The sequence below is a fragment of the Penaeus japonicus genome, unplaced genomic scaffold (genome assembly GCF_977035675.1).
Source record: "Penaeus japonicus unplaced genomic scaffold, GWHDUDI00000001_assembly GWHDUDI00000035, whole genome shotgun sequence".
NCBI lineage: Eukaryota > Metazoa > Arthropoda > Malacostraca > Decapoda > Penaeidae > Penaeus > Penaeus japonicus.
Window position 1 is genome coordinate 27,470,197 of NW_028234437.1, and position 2,500 is coordinate 27,472,696.

Genomic DNA, 2,500 nt, shown 5'->3' on the forward strand with positions numbered 1-2,500 from the left:
GAGGATGGTTGAGGGGGAGGGGGAGGGGGGAAGGGAGAGGGGTAGGGAGGACGGTTGAGGGGGAGGGAGGATGGTTGAGAGGGAGGGAGGATGGTTGGAGGGGAGGGAGGGAGGGGGAGGGGAGGATAGGGGGATAATGGGGGGAAAGGGGAGGAGGGGGTGTGTTTGAGGGGGGGGGAAGGGTTGAGAGGAGGGGAAGTTGAGGGGAGGAGGGAGGGAGGGAGGGGGGATGGTGCTGGGGGTGAGGATAGTTGAGGGGGAAGGGGGGAGGGGGAGGAGGATGGTTTGGGGTGGGGGAGGAGGAGGGGGTTGGGGGAGAGGGGGGGAGGGTTTGAGGGGGAAGGGAGGGGAAGGGGAGGGGGATGGTGGTTGGGGGGGAGGTTGGTTGAGGGGGGAGGGGGAGGGGGAGGATGGTTAGGGGGAGGGGGAGGGGGGGTTAAGGGGGGAGGGGGGAGGAAGGGGGAGGGGGAGGGGAGGATGGTTGAGGGGGAGGGGGAGGGAGGGAGGATGGTTGAGGGGGAGGGAGGGGGGATGATTGAGGGGGTAGGGAGGATGGTTGAGGGGGAAGGGGAGGAGGAAGGGGAAAGGGGGGAGGGGGAGGAGTTGTTTTTTGTGTGTATGTGTTTTTGTTGTTTGTTTTGTTTTCTTTTCTTTCTTTCTCTCCTTTTTATGACCTTTTTCATCTCGCTGTTCTTTCGTTTTTCGTTTTTCTCTTTTTTTTTCTCTCTTTTTTTTTATGGGGGGGCTGGAAAAGTGGTGGTCGATGTTGATGTGTGTGTTTTTGTTGTAGTTGTTGTTTGTTTCTCTTTTCTTTTCTTTTTTTTTCCTTTTCTTTTTATGACCTTTTTCCTCTCTCTTTTTTCGATTTTCGTTTCTTTTATCTATTGTTCTTTTGGAATCTCTCTTTCTTTCTCTCTTTCTCACTTTCTCCCTCGTTGTTTTTTTGTTTTGTTTTTTTTCTTACTATCTCACATTTTTTTTTTTTTTTTTTTTTACTGGTTTGGTCTCCAGCTTTCAGTCTTTTCTTTTTCTTTTATTCTTTCCCTCTTTCTTTTATTCTAAGGTCTGACATTTCTCTCTCAATAATGATGATAAAAATCAGGATAATGATCGTGATGATAATAGTGGGGGTGATGATGATAACAATGATAATAATGATGGTAAGAATAATAATTATAGTAATGATAATAATTATAGTAGTTATGAAGATGATGATTATAATGGCAATAGTGATAATAATGATGATGATAATAATGATAAGAAGAAGAAGAACAAGAAGAAGAGGAATGATAATGATAAGGATAATAATAAGGAGGATAATGATGACAATAGTGATGATAATGATAACAGTAATAATAATAATAATGATAATGATAACAACAATGATGATATTGGCAATAACGATGATAATGAGAAGAGCAATAACAATGATAATAACAATAACGAAAATGATAATGATATTAACAATGAAAAATGACATAAAGAATATCAACGGTAATAATACCAGAAGAATGAAGAAGAGGTAAAGTAGAGAGGAGGAAGAAGATTAAGAAGAAGATGAAGAAGAGGAGGTGCCGGACACTTAAATCCAGTTCAATCGACAAAACAAATCCAATTTCCTACAGGATAGGATCCATCTTCCTAATACCTACTCTCACTTCACGGAACCCCAAAGCTTTCCATATCAGAAGCATATCCTTCACTCAATTACAGCTGAGGTTGAGGGGGAATGAGACAACCCTTTTCTAGATCACCTTTGAGTAATTAAGGACCGTCACGAAATTACTTACCGTAAACTTAAATGATCAGATTAACTATCTTTACCTCAGTGTAATCTAAGGCAATTATATGTGGTCCCCTTTCCTGTGCCTGATTTTGTTCATCTTGCTGAGTGAGGTGGTTGGGAGTTATATCTTTCTCTCACTCTCTCGCTCGCTCCCTCTCTTTCTCTCTCTTTCGCACTTTCTCTTTCTCTCTCTCTCTTTCATTCTCTCTCTCTTTCTCTCTCGCTTTCTCTCTCTCTCTCTCTCTCTCTCTATTCTCTCTCTCTATTTACATATAATATATATATATATATATATATATATATTATATATATATATATATATATATATATTATATATATTATATATATATATGTATATAGAGAAAGATATATATATTTATATATGGATATACATATAGATAATATATATATAATATCTTATATATTTACTGTAATATAGTATATATATAATATACATATATATATATATATATATATTTAAAAATTATATATATTTATATATATTATACATACATATACACATATATATATATGTTATATATATGTATATATACATATATTTTATATATATATATATATATATATATATATGTTGTGTGTGTGTGTGTGTGTGTGTGTGTGTGTGTGTGTGTGTGTGTGTGTGTGTGTGTGTGTGTGTGTGTGCATGTAGGGAAAGAAGGAAAAGAGATAGATAGAGATATATTGAGAAATAGA

General features: G+C 38.5%; 1 protein-coding gene across 1 annotated transcript in view; it reads left to right on the forward strand.

The window, feature by feature from the left end:
- Nucleotides 1–2,500, forward strand: part of LOC122261688 (uncharacterized) — a 14,726-nt gene that overhangs the window by 6,324 nt on the left and 5,902 nt on the right. The window lies entirely within an intron of this gene.